The 25,097-nt window shown below is 41.7% G+C and overlaps 1 protein-coding gene across 5 annotated transcripts in view; it reads left to right on the plus strand.

The window, feature by feature from the left end:
• Window positions 1-985: 985 nt before the first annotated feature.
• LOC148010716 (actin cross-linking protein (DUF569)) overlaps window positions 986-25,097 on the plus strand; it is a 70,421-nt gene continuing 46,309 nt past the window's right edge. Inside the window, exons 1-3 of one of the 5 annotated variants that reach the window (XM_087671461.1) lie at window positions 986-1,202; window positions 1,986-2,277; window positions 2,412-2,469. The gene's annotated coding sequence lies outside the window, so the exon portion shown is untranslated. The other 4 variants (XM_087671463.1, XM_087671464.1, XM_087671462.1 and 1 more) reach the window with 4 other exon arrangements.

The raw sequence follows: 25,097 nt of genomic DNA on the forward strand, positions 1-25,097 counted from the left end.
CTTCATCCTAAAGACTTGCCCAAGTTTCACAAAAGCCTTCTCAAAATTGTGTAACAAGGAAAATAACCTTCTCAAAAAGAAGAAAGGATTTACATATGGTTCAAAAAAAAGTATTTTTTAAACCTTGATTGAGAGCATTATAGTAACTCTTTTAGGACACAAAGGACATGGAACATGTATTAATACCCTCTTTGACACAGGGCCAATTACTAGAAGCCATTGTACCCTTCTCTCCTCTCTCTCTCTCTCTCTCTCTCTCTCTCTCTCCTCCTCCCCCCTCTCTCTCTCATGTGTAATCCTAGCTTGTTGAAGAAGTAACCTCACTTAGAAAAATAGAAATTTCTTTGTTTGTTTGTTTCTCTTGTAGGTTAGTGTTACAAGCATGCAACTCTTAAAAGAAGGATTCTTGTGTAGAAAGATAAAATAACCACAAAAGCAATCGCTTGAATGAATCAACAACTCAACATCATTTGAAGATCAAGGGTGCACTTGCTTTAAGCATCACTAGTGAGGTGAAGCCATGAGTGCAAAATTAGGGTTCTGACATGTGTAGCTAAAATTAGACTTTGTGAGCGTCTTATAACTAAAGTGAACATGGTGCGGCATGTTTTTCTGTCTTGCTACTTTTACTTTAAAAGTCTAATCTAGACTCAGGTCAAGTGGATTCTTTGTATGCCATTATGACCACTTACAATGTTTAAGGAAGGAAGAACAATATGAATTTTAATCTTTACTATTAGTTAAAGGGAGGTGAGGGCGGGTGCCACGTGGCAGTCCCCAACCTCCCCACAAAAAAATGAGGGCGTGGGTGCCACGCGTCCAACACCCGCCCTCGCCGCGAAAATCGCACCCCGCTGGGGCGAGTCTAAGTGCGGAGCGCCTAGTTTTATCTTATATTTGCGTTTTTGGGTATGAAAAAAGTGCCACTCCTATGACCTAGCCAAAGATATGCTTTCGATTGAGGTGGCCGCCGCCTCGTGTGAACACCAATTTCGGTATCGGGAATGATGCTTAAGGAGTCTGATACGCATCTATCCTCTCTCTCTCTCTCTCTCTCTCTCTACGTGCATTTTGACGGTCCTCGCCCGCCCGCAAGCTCTCTCTCTCTCTCTCTCACACACACACACACACACACACACACACACACACACAGGGCAGCTCCTACCTCGACATCCAAGTTGCGCGCCTGCTGTCGACCTTCGGTACGTCCCTCCCACGGATGATCATTTTTGCTCACAGAACTTGATCCAGATGTAACAATGCAAGCATCAGATAATGGATGCAGTAGTACTGAAATGGCCTCATCCTTTAATTGAGTGGGGATCATGATTTCCAATTGTAGTTTAGGAGTAAAATGTCTTGAATAGTGTCTCCATCGGAGTCTTCATTCACTGGAAATTCAGTTGGCAAGGATGGTTTCTATTCACAATTCAGTAGCTCGCCTGCAACCAGACAGGTTTTGGCAGATTTCTCTCTTTTAATACAGAGAATTGCCGGCCTGGAAGATGTCTTTCTGTGTTTGATTCATTGTTCGAGATCTTTATATCGTATTATACATTATCATGTTTCTCACCATCTTTTACCAGAATTCTCCGTAAAAGAGAGAGTTTTGATTATGAAGTGTAGGTGAACTAGCTACGGACTCAATAAATTCCTTTTAGAGATTTGATTATTGTATACTCTTTTAAAAGAATTGGCAAGAGGTTCTTGTAAGAATTGTATATATGCACTGAAATCACTATTGATCTTCAAGCCACAAAACTTAAGACCTAATTAGCTAGAGCTGCTGCATAAATGAACATGTCAGAGGACTTTAATGGGTTTAATGCTCGGCTAGAGTCTTAGTTCATAGATCAGGTGGTTGATGGAGCTGAGTATGGCTTTATCACCAGATAGATAGAGAACAATATGCTGATAGTGGGGAGAAATTGGGGAGAAAATGGACAGCAAACTACTGATGTGCATTTGCTCATTGTGTTGTATAGGTGATCTTGGCTATTGCAGAGCAGCCTTTGGTTCAGCTAGTGATGTTTATGATACGTGGACTAAATTCCAATGGAGATGCACTCTCAGACTGATGGACATGATATGGCATTTTGTTAGGAGGAATCTTGTCCTAGCAGTACAACAGTTGCAACTACTATGGTGACTGTCGATCAGAAATGACACGAGCAACCCTCTCAAACGGTTCCTTCCTACAGCAAAAAGAGCTTCATGGATTTTTCTTGATTGTCAGATGGTTGGACAGTCTATTGTGAAACAAAACCATTGTTGATGGTGTGTACATGTGACATTTTTTTGACAATAGATAATCGTGGAAGAGAGCAGAACAACTGCTGCTGCTCTATCCTGTGGCCTTCTATACACTAGGAATTGTTACTTTACATTTGATGACTTCTTGGTGCTTATAGGCAAGTGGTTATTGGCGCTTGAGAATTTCTCAACAAGAAAGCTTTTACTTTATGAGAGGTATTCATCAATGACATGTAGGACATGCATATATTGAACATTGTATTTTATGTTTTCGTGATCCATTGTACAAGAAGAGGTCAGGCTAGTGCTGCCATAGCCTCAATCAATTCATAATGAGCTTGAAAGTAGACTTTCAAATGTGGGATTCATAGTTAACTTGGGCTGAGCAGGGCCGATTAACTTGTCTGAAATGCATTGCTTCTTTATAGTGGGAAAGTAAGGTGGAAGCATGCATGGCAAGACCAAGCTCATCTCGAAAGTGTAATCAAGTTTTTGAAAGCTTCTTAGGTGGTTTTCTCTCTTGCTGCAAGTTGTTTCAAACAATATAACAAGATTTGCCGTGACTTGAGCAATGGTTACAAGCAGCCATCATCAACAAGCCCTATTGGCTCATCTTGTGGAATTAGATGTTAGGTTCATAGTCCTTCAAGAGAAGCCAAGATTGGCATGAAAAATGGGATGCTTCTTTCATGATTTGAAGGGTTCAAAGTATTAACTATGAACTGATTTTTCTAGTGCTCACTTGGAGACTACTTTCGAAGTGAGACTTTTCTTTTGGTGCCTATGACATTTCAAGTTCTCAACTTGAAGTTTTTCGCCTACATTTTTCTGTTTCGATGATATGTTTTTGTTGGACCTTACGTATCTCTTCATTTTCTTGTTGATGATGAGATCATGCCTTGGATCACCTAATCAATCATGATATGTGTAAGCATTATGAGTCTCTCTAGATCGAGTGAAGCTTTTGAAACAAGTAAATGCAATTGTTAATGTCGATATTGAGAATGCAAAGTGGAATGAGAAAGAGTCCCAATGGTGCATTGGGTCCCAAGAACACCCCACATACACCACCCCAAAAGTTACGGTAAAAAGGCAATAGTTCAACACTATCTTGGGTCCCACAAACACCAAAGTGCCCCTCTTTGCTTTTCTGCTCCCAGTCCAATATTGTTGGAGTTTTTGTACAATGAAATGCCCTCCAAGGATCCACGAGACACAACACAAGTCTTGTGTAGAATGAGACAAGGGATGGAGTCGAGATTCCAAACCCCGACCTTCCAACCATAAAGCCGAATGAGCTTACCCCTGAGCTTGGGACCAATAGTATATTGGGCCATGCTCATGTCGTAAGGGCTGGTGCCTCATACCGCCAATCCACACAATCATGGTGTATGAATGGATAGCAAATGGGCCTATAGTCCAAGTGTAGTGGTTGCATAAGGTTGGGCACAAATGAGCTCTTGAAAGTTGAGTCCTATCAATAAGTCTCCTTAACTACCCTAGCCCTAGGGTAGGCTCACAACTAGCCACTTAGCGATGTGGGCACCCATTTTGGATGTCCATGGATATAGCACTTTCCTTAGCAACAATGAGTAGATCAAGTCCCATGTTGTGTTGGACACTTGCTTGGATTCTTGACATTGAAATGTATCTAGAAAAACTTCAGCTCCGTGATCCGTGATCGTTTCATTTTTTGGTGTTCCATGATCGTTGTGTTTTTTTGCCAAAAATGCATCTTTTATGGATTCAAGACTACTTCTGTGCTTTAAATTCAGCTTTCATTGGTGACCACCATGGGATAGGGTGACTCAGCCCATCGAATTCATGAACTAATTTGCATAGATATAAACCATAAAGAGCATCAAGTTGCTACAAATAAAAATACACCATAGAGCATAAACACAACTCTTACCCTATCCCCTTGAAAAAATCAAGGCATGAAGTCTATGAAGGATAGGCAAAGCAGAGTAGTTTGATAGAGATTTGGAGCCAGTCGCTGACCAACTGTTGCAACACAGACTGACTAAAAAGAACTATCAAAGGAGTCATCCTAAGTGGTGGTCTAACCTGCCTACCTAACCTAGGATAGCTAGATTAGTAACTCCTTCTAGGTGAGAACTCCTATAGCCTAAGCTATTGAAAATCATATACTTTTCATTTTATCACATTGTTCCTTTTAGCATTTTATACTCGGGCATGTAAAAATGATAGAGTTGAGCATATTGTGACCCAAGGAAAATAGGGTATCGACGACCCTAGGCCCAGTCTTGGTATCCAAGAACCTACCAAGCTCTCGCAAGGTGACACTAAAGTGGTGCTTCCACTTCACAAAATAGTTGGAATGAATAGTTCATTAGAATTGTTTTGTCTTATAGTCAAGAATGAACTCAGGTTTCATCGGAACACATTAAGTGGTATCTTCTAAGTGTAGAACCTCCTTGATCAGGACAATTTGTTCTTGTCCCAAACGTTCTATCAAACAATGTACATTGAACATTGGATGAACTAGAATGTCCAAAGGTCGATCCAACTAGTAGGATTTACTACTTGTTTTCTTGGTATTTGGAATGGTCCGTGATATGTTGAAGATGATTTTATAACTTTTTTTGGTGCTCATCATATCGGAGTCTTTTGTCACATTTAGGTACACCCACATACATTCTTTGAGCTCTCAACGACTATGGTGGTGGTTAGCATAAAATGTGGCACAATCTAGGCTTTTTGTTCAATGAAATATTTCTTGCATATCATGTAAGAACTCAACTATGGATTGCATTGTGGCTGTGACTCCTTTTGTGTCTAGAGGCAATGAGTCGTTTTTGCTTATAACTGTACAACAGGATTCAGCATAAATGAGCCGTAACATGTAGCCAAATGCTTAGTGTTATTATAAGAAAATTCAACCTATGGAATGCAACATCCTCTCTTGGGTTGAGTCAGTTGACATAAAGAGACATTCATCAAACATATTTTCTAGAGTTTGGCTAGTTTTTCCTATTTGTTCATCAGTTTCAGGGCATTCCAAGGATGACATGGTTAAGTGGGTCTCTAGTTTGGAATACCATTTGCCATTTCCTAGTGAAGTTGTGAACTTACAACCATGGTCATTGATTATTTCACCACCATGTGAGGTTGTACAGTCAGTGGTCACCACCTCAGTCTATGTCATGGGAGGTTTCTAACCATGACCTCCTGATCTGCAGCCAGCACCATGATTGTGTTTAGCGAATTGGACTGCTTTGCACCCATGCAGATATGCCATGCTGCCTTTTTGGATAGCATGGAAAAATGGTCAGCCATGGCAAAAGCTCATGCTGTGAGCTCTATTCTTGTTTTCTGCTTGTATGTCCTAACCAAATAAGTTTCAAAAACACCTGAAAATTTGAGAGTTTAGCAGCGTGTTTGAGCTCTGTGGACATGTTCAGCTGCTGTGACGGTAAAGTGGCAGCTGTTTTGGGCCCCTTTCATTGACACAACTTGTCAATAAAATGCAGCAAGGGCTGAGCATTCTGAGCACAAGTACTGGGTAAGAATTTCTCTCACCATACTTACCATCTGCTTGCACCTGTCCCCTACATCCAGCTCTCTTACTAGTAGCATTCCACATGGCTCTGTTTGAGACATGGACCATCATGGTCTTCTGAGCCTCTAGTGGTTTTGTGCATGTCATTGTTCACTTGCAAGAGATCAGGTTGTTGCACTAATAGCGTAGGAAGATAAAAAACACTTAAAACTGAAAGGAAAGAAAGATAGATGCCAAGAGAAGGAGGATGCCCAAGATCCAATCTTGGGAGAGAGGATATTATTTCCATCTCCATGTTGATGGAGGCGATACTCACCAAGGTAAAAACTGAAAAACAAATCTCCAGTCCATGTAGGACCCGTAATATAGATGCAATGTTAGTCCTAACTGAAATACAAAATCCAGCATGAAAGCATAAAAAAGAAGACCTACATACTGAATGTTTCATATCAAGATGCATTGGATGTTGTGCTAAATGAAAAAGAAAGCTTAAATGAGTGTAGAATGCAGCGGAAGACTTGAAAAAATATGTAGTCTAACTAGCCTGAGGGGTCTAAGTTTAACCTAGAACTCCTTAGAGACTAGCCTAGGGGAAGGTAAGTTAGAAATGCTACGAGGCATTGATTGAGGGGGAGATCCAAGATCCATGGCACTCGTGGGCAGCCATGATGAACATTGATACTATGGGGTGGAGAAATTGTGCTACCTTCATGGGAAAGATCCCTTCTTAACCTCCTTGGAGTGGTACTATCACTGTCAAAATGGGTCGAGGTTGGTTTAGGAATGGGGATTGGATTTAGCTTTGGTGTGGGTAGAAGACCCTTAGTTGTGGATGAGGTGATTTCGGATGTCGGTCTAGGACCCTTGGCCTTTGAGTGACAATTGTCTCCTACATGGCCGGGTTTTTGGCAAAATATACAAGACCCCTTTTTAGGCAAGAAGTATTAGGAGGGAAGAAGTGCCAAGGGGGTCTTTGTGAGGGTGTGATTGTATCTCTCCCTTTTTCTTTCCAAGAAGGAGATTGACCATTGGCATTGGAATGTGGTCTGTGTTTAGGGTCAATTAGGAAAGGTGTGTAGGAAATGCATTACATGTTGATTAGCCTCTTAAATAGCCCAAAACATGCTTATTTAATGAAAAAGTAAAAACGGTGCGTGGTTTGAGATAGTTTTTGTGAAACCCTAATTTGGGAGGGTCCATCCACATCTATAAATAGATAGGTTGCCCCCATTAGTCTTCATCTTTTTGTATAGGTTTCTCACTCTACCATGCAGATTTCAGCCATCAACTACCTACCATTTGTTGTCCAACCATCATTGACTGCAACCCATCACTAACTAGGCCTAGGCAGCTTGTTTTGAGCCACCGCTTGCTATTTGGAGGCCTCCATCTGCTGTGTCATCATAGCACTTGATTAGCTTGCATTTTCAGCATTTGGTGCTAGGCGATAGGCTGCTGCCATCTCTCCTACCAGGTGATTGTGCAATACTTGTGTTTTTGTTATCCAACAGATCGCCTACATCAGCAAACACCTCTCTTGTTATCGCATGACAGCTCTCTGCCTCAAGACGATCAATTTTCAGCATTATCTGGTAGTACACCTGCCATCTCTCCTACCAGGTGATTGGTGCAATACTTGCGTTTTCGCTGTTCAATAGGTCGCCTACCTCAGTAAACACCTCTCTTGTTCTCTTACTCAGATGATCAATTTTCAGCCTTCTTTGGTAGTACACTACTGCGCTTACCAGATTTCAGCTTCCAATTGTTGTGTTTTGTTGACTAGCTTGTTGCCCTTCATTATTCAGCACTCTCTCATCTCCAATTGGTGGTTATAGTACTTGGGATCCGTCCTCTGTGGACATCACTCTTTGACACTACTGCTCTCCCCTTGGGAACTCTATACACTCTTCATTCATTTACAGTTTTCATTCACTTTAGAGATGTGTTCTTTCTCTCTCCTTTTGTTTGTGTTTGTTTTTGTGTTTGAGTTTTGAGTTTTACTTTTAGGGTTTGAGTTTTGTATGTTTGTGTATGTATTGTTGTGTTTTTGTTGTGGTCGTACACTCCGTGTTTCCTCAATGCAAGCTACTTCACAATTTTCTTCACATGGTATTAGAGTCGGTGCTCTTGTAAAGAGTATGTTGCGGATATTGTGCAGTGCTAGGTTTTGTGTGATGCACATGAATAACTCATAACTGAATCACAATCTCTCAGTCACCTTCTCTAGATTCTATGATGTCTTATTAGGCTTCTCCATCACTGGAGGCCCTAAGGAGGCATTATAGACCAAGTGAGGAAGACGAGACCCCCACCTTCACTTTCACATTCTTTGTTTTCTCCTATTTCAAATTTCAATCTCATGTTAGAGGAGCTTCAAGAGTACTTGCACATCACGTATGGTTAAACTTGCACCCCTCCTACAAACTTTGCTACTCAATCCAGACCGGTTGGTGAGGCTGGCTACCTCTCCAATCATGGAGGACATATGACATTTGGGACGATTGGTGGTGCATCTTTATCATCTTAGCTAGGCCCAGTGTTAGGTTCGTACAACCCCTTTGACTCTCGAAGTAGACATCCTTTATTAGGTATATCGACATCTTCTGTGTCATTTGAGCATGTAAGCCACTCTTCTCAAATTTCTCCCATCCCACCCTCTTCTAGCCCACACCTCGATTTCTTCTCTTCTTCACTCCAAAACCTTGGATTACATTCCACATTTGCATCCTCCGCGTTGGGAGCTGGAACCTTTGTTTTCGCTCCTAGTACATTGTCATTCTTCGTTCCATACTCCCACTTTTCTACCACTTCACATCACCGTGTATCGTTATACGGAATGCCACCCTTTAACAATATATTATCCACTTACCCTCAAGCCACTTTGCACCATGGGGCTTTGTTACAAGGCATGCCACCCTTTAACACAGTTCCCTCTACCTTTTTGCAAGTAAGCACATCATTTTCCAGTCAGATGGCTGCGATGGGCACCCCCTCACTATCCCAGTCACACACATGCTTTGACCTCTTAGACACAAGGGTTTCCATTCTCTGCTTATGATGTGCCATCGCTCTTTCCATGGGTCACTCCTCAGCAAGGATTTCCATCCTCTGCTCTGCGTGTCCCTATTCCTCCACCATGGGCTTCTCATATAGTTACCATGCCCATGCCTAGCTAGCCCATGCTCACCTTTGGATCCATTGTGTACACTTCTCACATGCATGGTGGGCACTATAGGACCTAGTCCCAAGTGTACTTCCCTCCCCTACCCTATCCACCCTACCCTCATTACATACCTTATCCTTCTAGCACTACCACTCCTATTGAAATGGCCAAGATTGCTGTCACAGATAAGACTTGTTTTAACAGGTCAAATTTCATTGCTTGGTCAAACTTCACGCAACAAGTGCTTGAATCTCAAGGACTTTGGGACTTTGTTGTTGGTTTAGAGCCAATGTTGGATCCTCGATTAGCTCAGCTTGATCACATTTGTCAATGGAGAGCCCGCAACGCCACAACCAATGTTGAGTTAATGCAGGGGTTGGTTCTTGAGTTCCACTCTCAGTTGCAATAATTTTCCCTTGTATCTGAGCATTGGAGCCATCTCATTAAGCGCTACGTAGTTCGAGATCGCTCTTGACATGTTAATCTTGATTTTGAGCTTCAAGAGTTTTTCATTAAGAAAGGGGATGATCTAAAAGTCAAGTTGGCCGAATATTGGCAATTACTCGTGGAGTTTGCCAATATTGGCTCCCTGAAGTTATATAGATTACGTTCTTCTTGAACAAGTTTCCCGACAAATACTTCCATTTTATCCAACACATTATCTCACTATCTAGATTGTTGACCTTCTACAAGTTTGAGTGCCAATTCTTGCGTTATGTAAGGTTGCATGACCAAGTCCACAAGAAAGCCTCCACACAGTCTTACTTCGAGTAGAGGGGGTTGGTTGTCTCTTCTTTGGGAGGGAAAACCAATAGTGGCAAAAACTTTTAAGATGCGAAGGCAAGCCAAACCAAGGGTGACTCCCCTTGTTCAGACAAAACCAAAGAAACAAAACCCATCTTGCAACAACTCCCTTAAAAAACAAGGTTTTGCACACATTGGCAGAGATCAAGCCATGTGAATGAGGAGTGTTGTACCAAGGCCTAGGGTCTTTCACCTAGAAAACCACAATAGACCGTTGCGATTGTCTCCACTTCGGCTATTCAGTCTAGTGGGGTTATGCTGCCCACTATTGCCCCATTTGCTTCTTTGGCCCCTGTAGTTGTTGGACATGGCGTGGACAACCTCGACAGATAGTCTCTTTCACTACCCTTGAGGGACTGGCTAATTGGTCAAAGAGTTTTGATCCCATTGCACTTTATGTATCCACTTCACATTTATCTCCACCTAGGATTACCTCTGTTGAGAATCAAGCTCGTGATCAGTATCACCGACATGACCAACCTTATCTAGACAGTTGTCGTCCTAGCTGTCACTCTCCATGTGTGTTGTAATAACTGAGTTGGTCAAACTCAACCATAGTTAGTGGTATGGTCAATTAGTGACCTACTGTATTTTTAGTTATGTGTGGTTAGAATTTAGTAAGCGTTATGGAATAATGAGAAGAAGAGAACAATGGGAGTTCACTACTCTTTGTTATAGCTCTACGTCTTTTGTGTGTGTCTCTCTCTCCCTTTGAATCTTAAACATGGTATCAGAGCCTAAAGCTTGAAGGCTTGGCAGTGGGATTGGCATCGGCATTACTAGAGTTGGAGCCTGAAGTCAGGAGCTACACTGTGACCTGCAAAAGTTCACGTGTTGGCAGTCATTGGATCAGCTGGAAGGTATGTTTCTTGTGGTTTATCAGTTCACAACCTATTGAGGCTTCCTGGAGGGGTTCTCTGCCGCTTGAATGAGCTCTGCTGCATGAGCATTGAGGGAAAAAACAGCAGCAAGGTAAAAAACGTGACCTACGCAGATTGCGTCAATTTGTTGGTCATCTTCTCTTGCTCCAACTCAGACATTGACAGCCATAAACGCACTCTACTATTGATAAACGACTTGTCAGGGATTGAAGAAAGCTTCATAGCATTGGTATCTTGGTTCTCAACTTATTTGTGGGATGTTCGAATCAAACATTGGCTGGAAAACAGAGCAGGTCTGCTGTTAATTATACAAGGACAGCATACATCTACTTGGTTGTAGCTCATTGGGAGCTATTTTGACCTCTATTGATGTCTACTAATGCTTGGTAACGTATATGCCTTTACTCTCATGCATTTTGGCATAATTTTGAAGAGTTCAACACTAAGATTTAAATGGTAATAGCAGGCTGAAATCTGTCCTGGAATTTGTCCAGAATGCAGACTGAAATCTGTCTTGGAATTTCCAGCACTAAAACAGGGCATTGCTTGATCAAGAAAGGCTTGAGAATGATGCAAACAATCATTTTGGATGCTTGGCAAGTGTTATAGCAACACTTATATAAACATGGGCATGATATTGGAGTGTTAAATGCTCAGGTTTGAAGCTTATTTGCAGGTTGAAAACAGTGAACTGGTTGTTGTCCTGAATTTGGAAACAGTATACCTACAGGGTTGAAGTATCTGTGACGCTTATTCTCTATTGACAAATGCTTGGATCATACCACTTGAGTGGTAGATGCTTTTTGGGATACTGTGACTCCTGAAAGCCCAAAGTTTGGATTGATTTGTTGCTGGTTATACCAAGGTATTCATTGGTTATTGTTTGCAAGAAGGATACCTATCAACTTCACTTGACATACATGCAATCTGTTCTCTTATCGGTTGGACATGTATCAACTCTTGCGTAGAGTGGCAACTATATGAGATGTTTTGGGGTTGTTTTGAGGTCTGAGTACTCTTGTTTTAGCAGAGAAAACAGTGCTGGTTATACACAGACTGCTGTTACAGACTGTTGTGTGTCATTGATTATCATGAACACCTACATGTCTACTATGCAGACACATATTGTCTATTTGAAATGCCATTGCATCTAGATGTTTTGCCACTACCATAGAATGTTTTGAATTGACTTGGTTTATGCTCAATTGATTGTGTTTTTTCATTGCTGGAATACAATTTACAGCAAGTAGGTTATCAGGAAACTGTACCTGAAGAATTACAGGAAACTAGTCATGAAATGCATGAAAGTATTCTTGAATTGCAGGAAGACTATTCCTCAACTGCAGAAAGTCTATTCTTGAACTGCAGGGAGTGAAGCACTTACAGATTGCATATAGCATTGAATATCTTAGTTGCAAATATGGCAAATGCTCAAGACACTTATAATATCACTCAAATTGTGGAAGAGAAGCTTGATAACAAAAACTTTACTCTATGGAAGTTTAGGATGCAAAATTTCTTGATTGATAGAGGCTATTGGGATTTATGTACGGGGGCTGAAGCTGAACTCGAATTGCTTGAACGGAATCTGACACAGAAACAACGGAGAGCTCATCGACAATGGTCGAAAAGAGCTAGTAAAGTACTGTATTGGTTTTCTCTGTGCATTTCTGATGCGATGGCTATGTACATTACTAGTTGCTATTCCCTGAAGGATGCTTGGGATGCACTCATGAAGAATTATGGTAGTGTCACGTATGCAAGGAAGATACAGCTGAAGCAGTAGTTCAACATGTCTAGGAATGGCAGGAGCATTTAAGCATATATGACGGAAATAAAGACCATAGTTGACCAGTTGGTTACTATTGAATCTCGTGTTTTAGAGGATGATATGATTGCAATGCCATTAAATGGGTTAGGCAAGGAGTATAAGGCATTTGATACGTCCATTTTTGTGAGAGTAAAACCCCCTGATTGGGATGAGTTATTTGCAGTGCTGCTACATGAAGAAGTAAAGCTTGGCTTGAATACAGGTTCAAGCACATCTCAGGGCAGAGACACTGTCTTTTACTCTAGTCAGCGAGGTAGAGGTGGTAGAGCTCGTGGAGCTTTTCAGGGTCGAGGAGACACTCGAAACACACATGAACAACAATAGCAAAATGCTTGGCACAGCTCCAATATGCAAGGACAGCGAGGATCTGGAGTCTTTAGAGGGAGAGGGAGATCACCTAGAGAAAGAGATGGCTCTTGGTAGTCACATAAGCAGTTAGATATGGGCATATTGCGAAGGATTGCCATAAAAAGCATGCTGATATGAAGGCAAAAGGTAGGCATCATGGACATTATGCATCTTCTAGTGGTACTCAGGATGACCAGGGAGATAGATTGTTTGCTATGCAGCATGTATCAAAGAATACACCCAAGCAAGGCAAAGATGAGAAATGGTATATAGACTCAGAAGCATCCAATCATGTGACTTCTCGTGGCGAATGGTTTGATGAGTTAGTAGCAGGGTCTCATGAATTTGTATGTACTGGTGATGATACACCATGATATTCAACATATAGGTGTGGTTTCATTGCTCATGCCTGATGGTAGAAAGAAGAGCCTACATGATGTACTACATGTACTTTCTACTACCAAGAATTTAGTGTCGGTTGGACAACAAATGGCAAAACAAAATCTGCAAGTTAGATTCAATAGGGATGGTTGTTTTATTAAAGAATATGGCAACGGCTGTAAATTGATTGCCAAAGGCAAGAGAGATGGCAGAACGTTTACCTTGGATGTATCTATCCCAGAATTGAAGGCAGCAATATTTGCCTATGATAATGGAGCAGTTCGGGATGTAGAAATCTGACACAAACGCATCGGTCATGTTAATGTACAGAAGTTGAAAAATATGTAGTAAAAAGAGGTTGTACTTGGCTTGCCGAAGTTCAGATACATTGATCTTGGACATGTATACTCTACTTGTCAGTTTGGGAAACAAGTGAGATTCCCGTTAATGATACATGTCATAAATAGTTCTTGGCCTTTTCAGTTGATACATTCGGATGTATGGGGTCCTGCCCATAATGTATCTTTTGGTGGTGCTAGGTATTATATATTCTTCATTGATGATTTCAGCTGATACACAAGGCTGTACATTCTGAAGCACAAGGATGAGGTGCTCAATGTCTTTAAGGACTTTGAGAAGCATGTTGAAAACGAACTTGGTTGTTATATTTTATGTCTGAGATTTGATGGAGGTGGAGAATATGTATCTAGAGAGTTTGACAGGTACCTTGCTAAATATGGCATAAAAATCTAGCTCACATGTAGTTACACACCTCTCAGTAGAATGGTGTGGCAAAGAAAAAATTGAGTGCTTGTGGAAATTGCTAGGGCAATGCTTAATGAAAAGAATTTGCCAAATGCTTAGTGGGCTAAAGCAGTGGTTATTGTAGTTTGTGTGCTGAACCGAACACTACAGTTGGGGTTCATGATTTGACTCCATATGAGAAATTGTATGGGCACAATCCTGACATTAGTCACCTAAAAGTATTTGGCTACATTGTCTACGTACATGTGCCTAATGAAAAGAGGAAGAAGTTAGACACAAAAGTTGTCAAAAGTGTTTTTCTTGGCTATGCACAAGAGAGAAAGGCTTACAAATGCTATGATCTGTCCATTCAAGAAACCTTGATCAATAGGGATGTAGTTTTTGATGAGTTGGCCTCACGGTATGGTAATCTGAATGTAGTGGTCTTTGATGGACCAACCAGCCCTACTTATGCTGAAAATGATCATTTAGCTAGTACGTCTATGAGTGGACTGACAGGTGATGGTTCATCTACTATTAGTCCTTGGACAGGATGACTCCGTAGTCATGCTGAAAATGATAATTTAGCTAGTACGTCTATGAGTGGACCGACAGGTGATGGTTCATCTACTATTAGTCCTTGGACAGGATGACCAACCAGCCCTACTTATGCTGAAAATGATCATTTAGCTAGTACGTCTATGAGTGGACTGACAGGTGATGGTTCATCTACTATTAGTCCTTGGACAGGATGACTCCGTAGTCATGCTATTGCATCCACTGACACGGATATGTTAATGAGGGGAGATTGGATAAAGGCAAAGAAAAGATGTTTGACGATGTGACTGGCCCGCTTACAACTGGATATGAGTCACTTGGCAGTGACCGTCTTGACAGTGAATTGGGCATACCATTAGTTATGACGCTTGGTGCAAGGCAAAGCAGGTATGTGCCGCCTCATGAGAGGCAAGCCTAGAATGCATTGCGGTTGAGGAGGTCTCAAAGGATCAGAAAACTAGTTGAGAGGCTGATATACAGTGGGTATTTAGCTAGACATTATGCATATATGACTAAAGTGTCAGGCTATAGAGAGTTTACGAAGTTTGGTGAGGTAGTTACAGATGAGAATTGGTGTATTGCTATGGATGAGGAATACACAGCATTGGTTGAAAATGAGACATGGGAATTGGTCCATTTGTCTGAAGGCAAAGTACCCAATGGTTGGAAGTGGGTTTATAAAGTGAAATGCAAGTAAGATGGTTCGTTGGAAAGGTATAAAGCCTGGCTGGTTGTAAAGGGATATGCACAGCAGCATGGTCTATATTATGAGGAGACTTTCAGCCCGGTTGCCAAGATGGCAAGGTGAGAACAGTCATAGCATTAGTGGCTTCTAAGGGCTGGAAATTATGGTAGATGAATGTAAAAAATGCATTCTTGAATGGTGACTTACTTGAAGAGGTGTATATGGAGCAGTCTGAGGGTTATGTATACCTTGACTATCCAACATATGTATGTAAGCTGAAAAAGGCCTTATATAGGCTGAAACAAGCACCGAGAGCATGGAATGCTCGCATAAGCACTTATTTGCAGTAGCTTGGTTTTCAAATAGGTCATGCATATCACTGCCTGTTTACAAAGAAGACAGAGCATGGTTATGTTTTTTTGGTGGTTTATGTCAATGATTTAATCATCACTGGAGATGATGATTACGGGATTGCTGAAATTAAAGCAATGTTACAGGCTGAATTCAAAGTCAAGGATCTTGGTGAGTTGAAGTACTTTCTCGGGATTGAGGTTGTGTTTACACCTCAAGGTTTATAGCTGTTGCAAAAATAGTATGCTCATGATATGTTGTTGAAATATGGCATGATGGAGCGTAAAGCCATGGAAACACCATTGGATTAGAATGTCAAACTTGCAGTCGATATTGGGACTGAGATCGAGAATGTCACTATGTACACAGACAGATGATGGGCAGCCTGATTTACCTTACTATTACCCGTCCTAAACTTGAGTTATGCATTGGGGCTGATTAGCCAGTTTATGCAGAAACCTCGTAAGTAAGGCACACTTAGATGCAGTCAGGAGGATTATGTAGTACGTGAAGGGTAGTGTCGATTATGGGCTGTTTTATGAGCATGAGAAATCATTCGACTTGACAGGTTATACGGATGTTGATTGGGCTAGTTGTGTCTATGACAAGAGGTCAACTAGTGGCTATGCTTTCAGTTTGGGCAGTAGTATGATCAGCTAGAGTAGTAAGAAGGAGCCCACCATTGCTTTATCTAGATAGAGGCAGAATCCAAGGATGCAGTCTTAACGGCATGCAAAGCAGTTTGGCTTGTGAAACTGCTACATGACTTGGGTATACAGTTAGACAGAAAGGTCACCTTGCATTGTGACAATCTCAGTATTATGATGTTGGCTAGCAACCCCGTCTATCATGCTAGATCCAAACACATAGAAGTTTATTACCATTTTATCAGGGAGATGATACTTGCTGGAAAGATTGATCTACTCCATGTGAAGACAGAAGACCAGGTAGCAGATATCTTTACCAAATCACTTGGTAAAGAGAAGTTTGTGCATTTCAGGGAGCTACTTAGAGTACAACAGTTAGCTTGAGCTTGAGGGGGAGTGTTGAGAATCAAGCTCGTGATCAGTATCACCGACATGATCGACCTTATCTAGACAGTTGCCGTCCTAGCTGTCACTCTCCATGTGTGTTGTAATTATTGAGTCGGTCAGACTCAACCACAGTTAGTGGTACAGTCAATTAGTGACCTAGTGTGTTTTCAGTTATGTGTGATTAGACTTCAGTAAGCATTATGGAATAATGAGAAGAAGAGAACAATGGGAGTTCACTACTCTCTATTACAGCTCCATGTCTTTGTCTCTTCCTCTCCCTTTGAAGCTTAAATAACCTCACCTCCTCGTCAGGTGTTTCATTGGTAGAGCCTTGCTAGTGGGCATATGCGATGGTGATCACATCCTTATCTCCATTTTCACACTCTTAGATCTTTAGGCTATTGAGTTGGGCCCATAGGATTTGTACTTGGATTTTCATATTTAAGTCTTCCACTGTGTTTAGTTACCCACACATATACATTTGCATCGCTGCATTGTTCATTCGATTAGCTTTTCATTTCAATTTTGTTTTGTTTTTTGAAGTATCTCACTAATGATCTTTGTACTTGTTGCTGATTTTTATTTCTTTTGGAGGGTTTTGTTTTTTGTGTAAGGCTAACATGCAACTTACAAGTTTGCACCAGTTCTACCTGGGCTAGAGACTTGGGATGCACGCCGTTTCATTCATGGTTTCATCATCCTAGGAGTTTTGCTCTTCTACTAACATGGAGGCCTCCCCTCCCAAGGCGGCTCGTGTAGCATCTCTCTTGATGTTGTCATTGCAGTGACTTCTATCTTGTTCTTCCAATTGGGATGCTTCCTCACATCATGGTTCTCGGCACCACCCGAAGAACGACATTCTGTTGCTCTTCCTTCCCTTGGCCTTGACATCCATGTTTGAGAGGGGCTTGCTACTCTTTGGTATTCTACATGCTTTGACACTCCTCGTCGATATCAGCCTTTCCTTCCTATTGTACCTTCTTCTTTTGCATTGCATGATTTTATCATCTTTGTAAAGAGCGCTTGGGTAAGTAAATAATTTTTCCACGAGGGACATTGTCTAAGTTGTACCTGTTGCATGAGCATTTCACAGCATGTAGCATCCTTATTGTTCAAAGCCCCACTCGATGGATCCTAAGCTGTTTCCACTGGTGGTTTGTACACTACACCAGTGTTACTTCATCGCCCTTTCCTCGTCATCCTTGAGTGGATGGGTAGCTTGTATGTTTTGTGATGGGTTGGATCTAACCGTCCCTTCTCATCCTCCCATATGGTATAGTTATTTAATTGACTACAAACCATCTCTCAAATCATCTTTCCAAAAAAAAAATAAAAAAAAAATAAAAAAATTGTGGTTTCATGTGTCTTTGCAAGTCTTGGTTGGTCACAAGGCAGTTAATGAGTATCCTTTGTTTAATGCCTTGTCTTCTTTGGGGTGACTACTTGGACTTTCTTGGTAAGATAACGATTGCCTTTGTGGTCTTGGTAGGTCACTAGGTAGCCATTGTGTACCTTTTGTTCGATACCTTGGTTGCTTTGGGGTGGGATGCCACCTGGGTGGCCTTCCTTTCTAGCTGTTATGGGAGCACTAGATTGTGCTTAAGAGACTAGACTAGATGTAAGATTTGTTACAAGAATTCTGATTACAAGATAATCCCATGTAGAGGCACAAGGTATAATGATGACTTAACAAGATACAAAAAATCCCACAACCTGAGACTGTAAGTATAGACAACAAGACTCCATAGGATATGAAGGATCCCACAACTCAAGACCGTAGGTATGGATACAAGATATTAGAATTACAAGATCTCCCTCGATGGGGATGGACAAGATACAAGACAGTAGTAGACAAGATCTCGTACTATGAGATTGCAAAATGACAAGACAACAGGAGTATAATGGAAGACAAGACAAGACTAGATACCATGACTAGACAAGAACTAGAACTGGACTCGAAGTTACTTACTTGGAGGTCTGGACTCCTTGAGCTCCTAAGATGGGCATTGGCAAGACTGAGATGCTCTATGGCGAGCCCTTCCTTTTATTGGTGTTGAAGGGCGGCTAAAGATCTTCTAGAATGTTTCATGATGACATCATCGATGATACAGGTGATGACATGGTATATCTTCTAGAAGATTCTATGATGATATCATCAATGATGTAGGCGATGACATGGCATATCGTCTAAAAGGTTCTATGATGACATGGGAAGGTGGGTTCGCATGGTTGGCTCAAGGATGTCCTATTAAGGGTGTGCTCGCATGGGGTGTGGATTGATATGGTATGAGCAAAAATTAATCCGTACGCTTGATCATGTCATGTCTATGACATCACCCCCTCTTCTAGCGATGAGTTCCATGAGGAGTGGCTTGGTGGTTTGGTCCAAGTTTCGTTGGATTCTTCTTGTGAAATTCTTTAACTTTGAGAGGTGCTCTTTGGAGATATTTTGCAAGTTCCCAAGTGCGATCATTGATGTCATATCCTTTCTAGTGAACAAGGTATTCCAATCGACCTCGGGAGATCCTCGAGTCTAAGACATGCTTGACCTCAAATTCTTCATGATCTTCAATTTGGATAGGTGGTGGGGGATTCGATCTCTCCCCCCTTAGTGGTGAGCTATGGAAGATTGGGTGGATCTGGCTTGAGCAAGGAAACATGGAAGATTGGGTGGATCTGGCTTGAGCAAGGAAACATGCAAGATTGGGTGGATCTTCATGGTCTTGGAGAGTTGGAGTTGATAAACAACTGGGTTGATCTGGGCTATGATAGTGAAGGGCCCAAATCTCTGGTGGTCTAGCTTGGTGGAGGGCCTTGTTGTCTAGATGTTGTGCCTGAGTAACCATAGTTTATCACCGACTTTGTATGTTGGATGTTGGAGATGATGCTGGTCTGCGTAGTTGTAACATCCTTGCCCTGCGTCGGAATCCCTCCCCAAAAAACGAATAAAGATAATTGAATTTTTTAAAATTCCTCCCTTCCCCCTGCCGTTGCTAAACAAGAGGCCGGGGGGGGGGGGGGGGAGGGGGAGAAAGAGGGCGACATAGCAAAGGCGATGATGACGAGAAGGAAGCTGACAACGAGAAAGAAGTTATTGAAGTGAAGGAAGAAGTTGAAGAAGAAGTGGAGGACAAAGTGGAGGAAGAAGACGGACTAGGGAGAAGGGGTAGACTGCATGGCGGCAGCCCCACTCTAATTGCCTAGATGGACGATTGGGGCCCCATCATGCTCACCCCCAATAACACCACCCTCCTCCCTATATAACCCCCTATCTTAAGAAAGGAAGAAGGGGAGAAAGGCCTGGACACTGAACAATTCTGTAGGGGGGAGAGAGAGAGAGAGAGAGAGAGAGAGGGGGGGGGGGGAGGAGAGGGTGAGAAAAATAGGGAAAAAGAGAGAGGGTGAGAGAGAGAGAGGGAAGAATATTCCAAGGCTCCTCCTTCCTTTCCCCTCCTAAGATGGTGGCCATACGCACCTATCTATTTCCCGTATCTCTTGCGAACTTGTCCTCCACCCCGCAAGCTCAACTTTTTCCCAATTGGCCCTTGCTAATCGAGTAGAAGGTGTTGAATTCTTGTGCGAGCTGCGCCTAGAAGCAAGGAAGGTTGAGAATGGCTCCCAAGTGGAGAATGTCATGCGCGAACGACAATCGCGCAACAAAAGTCTCGGTTGCAAATCCAATTGCGGTTCCGGTCGTAAGTAATGTATTTTCAAATTAATAGATGTTTGCTTTAATTCCCACACGAGATACGTTAGGCCCCGCACTATGCCGCACGAGAATAGGTCATCGAAAGGGATAGGTTTCATCTCATATATTCGAAAGATAGAGTTTGCAAAGCGGAGATATTAAGAGAAGTAAATTGCATCTAGATGCTATGCGGCAAATTCATACATAGCATAAATAGCATATAAGATTCCAAGGTATTGTCGACTCCCTTTTTCTTGAAAATAATAGATATGTATTTCACCACAGTGAAAGTATATTGTAACTTGCACGCTTGACGGATTGTACGGTAAGCAATCTAGCCTAGAGGAAACTCAATCTCGAAACTCTAAGATCTTTGCCTAAGCTTTTGCTAATATCTCGAACTGTTAGTTCATTGGGATCTTGATGATGTGCGTAGTTAACGCAAACAACGATCATAATGATTAAAACTAAGATGCTTAGAGAGCCATCCGATAGCTACTATGTTCATCAATTCTATTCGGGGTTGGGCTAGATGCAAACAACAACTCCAAGGCAAATGAAGAGCTCAAGGATTAGGAAACCCTAAGTCAAAGGAAAGACCGATGTTTTTGTACTTGTTGGGAAGAAGGTTGGGTTCAATGTAAGTAACCTATAGAACTTACGTTGTGTACAATGTTTGAACCCTTAACACACATGCCTTAGTCAAAGGAAGGGAGTGTTAAGTAAATTTTACATAGAATCACTCTTTGATCCCAAGGGGGAGAGCAAATATGCGATGGAAATGTTATCGGGTCTATTCTTATATTGTTTGGAAATACAATTGGTTTTGTTGGTTGATCGAGCTACACCCTAAATGCTTTTACATTCAACTGACTGTTGCATTGTGGTTTGGATGATTATTCCAAGTGCTTGTGATTGATGGTAAATTCATGGCAGGGATTTGTGATGACAAGTTGCTATGGGAATAGAGGAATGTTTTCGGAAAGATGATATTGGGGCCGAATGCCTTATTTGTGTTTGATTCTTAAAGGATTTAATTAAGGAAAGGATATTTTGCTCGTGTGGATTATCTCCAAGATTACACCTTGGATTAATCTGAGAAGGGCACAGCTCGATTCACGGGCAGAAGGTCGAGTGGTGAAAATATCAACCACGGAAATGATGTTTCACTCCTAGGTCGCTTGTGGGTCAGGTGGAGCTCTGGATAACCCTTGCCAGTCCGGAACGGAGTTGAAGACTGCCATGGTCCCAATGTCTGTGGTGTTGGAAGATCCTATTCTAGATAAATGATGGAAATTATGGTGCCATGTGATTTGGACCAATTACTTTTGCTGGGCAGAAGGGATATATAATTTCTTCTGTATGGGCAGGAGACAAAGATTAACTTGAAAATAAGTTAAGGAACTTGTTTGTCAAAGGATTGCTTGCTCTATATTTGTGTTTGTGCCGTAAATTACACGAACGAACCTTGTTCCTTAAAAGGCTTAATTAAGAAAGCTGGTTTTAAATATCACACATAAATGTGATAGGACCTAATTAGATAACTAAAGGACGCCTACTAAGAGAAGCGCGTGGGCGGAATCCTCGACGGGTCTATTCTACGGCAGGATGGTCTTAGAGAAGTGGGAGGCTTCTCACAAGGTTTTACCAACGTTCGACCCTTAGAAAATTGTTAGGTTAGAATCCCAATTAATGCCGTTGTAGGGGATCGGAATGGAACTATGTTCTACGGATAGAGAGATTGAGCGGTGTATCCCCTCTCGTCTCCCATTTTCTTTGAACCAAGTGCAGCATGGATCTGCTTCGGCTTGGGTATCTCTGTGTGAAGTAGGATGTCCAGGACTCAACGCTAGAATGCTATCAGGACTCAGGAGACCTTGACTACTAGGAACTTAGATTTCAGATCGATCCTGGTGGGTTCGGCGGCAAACGCTCCGTTGCGAGGCGAACTTGAGAAACCCTAGGTGACAAACCTTGTAACATTCCATGGGAGTGCTTGGCGGCATCACTTAGATTCATCTCTCGATGGACCACTAAAAACGTGCCCGGATAGCTGATAGGTGGGCACATTATAGTAGTGCTTCGATTGATTCTCAGCCTTTCGGATTTGTTACTTGAGTTCTTGATGTATATTTGCTAGGTATTGAGCTTTATCTTGGGCGGCAAGGTTCTTTACTTGATTGGAGAGATGTATATCCATCCTTGGATGTTGGCCATAGTTTGCAAAGAAAGGAGTTTGCTTGTAGATGCATGGATACTATTATTATAAGCAAACTCTGCAAAGGGCAAGAGCTCAAACCGATCATTTTGATGATAGTTAATGTTGCAGCAGAGATATTGTTCCAACATTTGATTTACTTGCTCTATTTGACCATCATTTTGTGGATGATTGGTTGTGGATAACTTAACTTGGACTCCAAGGAGATTGCAAAGGCTCTTCCAAAAACTAGAAATGTATTGGGGATCCCGATTGTTGATGATGCCGTTTAAGAGTCCATATAATTTGAAAATGTATCTATGGAAGAGTCTAGCGGTAGCTATACCTGTGATGGTCTTGGTGGTAGGGATGAAATGTGCCATTTTTGTGAACCTATCTACTGCAACAAGAATAGAGTCATATTTGTCTGATTTGGAAAAATCTGTTATGAAATCCATGGACAGAGAAGACCAGGGTCGTGTTGGAATGGGCAAGGATTGCAGGGGGCTATGTGGTTTGTGATGAGGTACCTTGGCCCTGTTGTAAGTATCACATGATTTTATATATTCCTTAACTTCTTTCCACATTTGGGGCTACCAAAAATCTCTTGAAATAAGCTCTAAGGTCTTATTAACTCCAAAGTGTCTTGCTGTTGGGATATCATAGCGTTGCCAATTGGATGGTTGAGGTCAATGCTGCAAGCACTTATCAACCCTAACAGCATGCCTCCCCCTAATTAAGAAAAATTGGTGACCATAATTTGCATGAAGTGCGGGGGGACTCAGGTCTTATTAACTCCAAAGTGTCTTGCTATTGGGATATCATAGCGTTGTTGGAGTACTTGGAGTCTCGGCTTTCCTGGAGGGATGTAAAGTAGATTATTATAGTATAACAATCCATTAGGTTCCTGAAACTCACAAACTTTATTTCCTTTTCTCTCTTGATTTTTTCTCTTGACATTGTTGGCCAAATCATCATGCGGCAGGGCTTCATGGATTAACTGGATTAAGGTAGGGTCGTTTTGGTGACAATTGGAGATGGCTGAGAGTTGGAGGTGCTCTGACTGGAGTAGTATTGCTGGTTGTTGATCAAAAGCTTCTTCTCCCTTCTTAGGTGCTAGTTAGACTCTTATTAATAAAGCATCTGATTGGCATTTTTGGCGTCTTGGGCGATAGGTGATGACAAAGTCAAACCAAGATAAGAAGTTACTTCAATAGGATTGTCTTCGATTGAGGATGCGGGTTGTCATAAAGTATTCTAGATTTTTGTGATTTGTATAGACGATAACTTTATGGGCTGCACCCTCTAGATGATGACACCAAGTATCAAAGGCATCTACAATGACAAGGAGCTCTTTGTCATCGATCTCATTATTTATCTTTGGAGGGGAGAACTTCCTTGAGTGGAATGCCACTGGATGCATATGACCATCATCTCCATGCTCAGATAAGATGGCTTCTAAGGTATAGTCTGATGCATTGGTCTCCAAGAAAATTGGCTTGGTAGGATTTGGGTGGGACTAGAATTGGGGCAACGGTGAAAGTGGTCTTCAGGGTCTGGAAGGCCTTCTCGACTTTTGGGGTCCATGAGAACTTTGAGTTTCTTGTGAGTTTGGTGAGTGGTGTGACTATCTTTGAGTAATCCTTGATAAATATCTTGAAGAAGTTGGCAAAGCCAAGGAAACATTGGACATCGTGGACACATGTGGGTGTCTACCAGTCAAGAATAGTCTCGATCTTCTTGGGGTCCATGAAGATTCCTCATTGGGAGACATTGTACCCCAAGAATTCCACTTTTGTTTCATGGAAAAAACACTTCTCAAGTTTTGCATATAGTCCTTTTTCTCTAAGCTTTTCCAAAACTAATTTTACATGGTGCTCATGCTCCTTTGGATCTTTCAAGAACATCAAGATATCATCCAAGTATATAACTACAAAATCATCTAGATGCTCTCGGAAGATATCATTCATCATATGTTGAAACACTACAGGAGCATTGGTGAGACGGAACAACATAAAAACATACTCGAAGTGACCATACCTTGTGCGGAAGGCTGTCTTTCATTCGTCTCTTTCTCTGATCTGTACAAGATTGTAAGCTGCTCGTGGATCAATCTTTGTGAAGATCTTGGCTTTTTCAAGGCGTTCCAAGAGCTTTGGTATCAATGGCAAAGGGTATCGATTCTTGACTGTTATCTTGTTGAGTCCTCCATAATCCACACACATTCAAAGTGATCCGCCGTCTTTCTTCTTCACGAATAGAATTGGGGCTCCAATAGTAGACTTTGAGTGCCTAATGAACCCCTTGGTTAAGTTCTCATCAATGTTTATGCGTAGTTTAGCTAGTTCATGAGGGGATAGCTTGTAGATGGGTCCAAAAGATGGTTGAGCTCCCTCATGGAGTTCTATAGCACAATCATATGGTCTATGCTCGGGTAAGAGATCTATATTCTTTTTTCAAAGACATTTTGGAATTCTTGATACTGGCTTGGTAGCTTGACTGACTCATCCTTACTAGATTCTTGAGTTGATATGTGTTATATCATGTAGGTCGGTTCTTGCCTTGCTGTGTGCATAAAGGCTTTGGCTCTTAGATATACCGACTTTCCTTGATTTTCACGATGTGTAATCTTTTGCTAAACCCAATCAATTTCGAG

This window comes from Lygodium microphyllum, chromosome 29 (assembly GCF_053477565.2).
Source record: "Lygodium microphyllum isolate KBCC chromosome 29, Lygodium_microphyllum_v1.1.10, whole genome shotgun sequence".
Taxonomy (NCBI): domain Eukaryota; kingdom Viridiplantae; phylum Streptophyta; class Polypodiopsida; order Schizaeales; family Lygodiaceae; genus Lygodium; species Lygodium microphyllum.